Here is a 955-nt window from a genome sequence, read left to right as displayed (position 1 = left end):
ATCGGTGCAGCGGGAACGACCTCGGACCACCAGGGGCCGAAAAAACCACAGTCTCATGGGGCCGGACACTCATGGTCAGGGTAAAATCCAATATATATCTGGTGATATCTCGGGTGCTATTACAGATAGCGCAATAAATCAAAGTGCATTGTCTGTAGGAGGCCCCGGCGCATGAATCTGTGCAGCGGGAACGACCTCGGGCCACCAGGGGCCGAGAAAACCACAGTCTCATGTGGCCGGACACTCAGGGTCAGGGAAAAATCCATTATATATCTGGTGATATATCGGGTGCCATTAGAGATAGCTCGATAAATCAAAGTGCATTGTCTGCAGGAGGCCCTGACGCATGAATCTGTGCAGCGGGAACGACCTCGGGCCACCAGGGGCTGAGAAAACGACCGTCTCATGGGGCCGGACACTCAGGGTCAGTGAAAAATCCAGTATATATCTGGTGATATCTCGGGTGCTATTAGAGATAGCGCAATAAACCAAAGTGAATTATCTGCAGGAGTCGCTGGCGCATGAATCTGTGCAGCGGGAACGTCCTCGGACCTCCAGGGGCCGAGACAACCACAGTCTCATGGGGCCGGACACTCAGGGTCAGGGGAAAATCCAATATATATCTGGTGATATCTCGGGTGCTATTACAGATAGCGCAATAAATCAAAGTGCATTGTCTGTAGGAGGCCCTGGCGCATGAATCTGTGCAGCGGGAACGACCTCGGACCATCAGGGGCCGAAAAAACCACAGTCTCATGGGGCCGGACACTCATGGTCAGGGTAAAATCCAATATATATCTGGTGATATCTCGGGTGCTATTACAGATAGCGCAATACATCAAAGTGCATTGTCTGTAGGAGGCCCTGGCACATGAATCTGTGCAGCGGGAACGACCTCGGACCACCATGGGCCGAGAAAACGACTGTCTCATGGGGCCGGACACTCAGGGACAGG

The sequence above is a fragment of the Nomia melanderi genome, unplaced genomic scaffold, assembly GCF_051020985.1.
Source record: "Nomia melanderi isolate GNS246 unplaced genomic scaffold, iyNomMela1 scaffold0014, whole genome shotgun sequence".
NCBI classification, from domain to species: Eukaryota; Metazoa; Arthropoda; class Insecta; order Hymenoptera; family Halictidae; genus Nomia; species Nomia melanderi.
The sequence above is the reverse complement of the archived record's forward strand: the minus strand, read 5'-3'. Positions refer to the sequence as shown.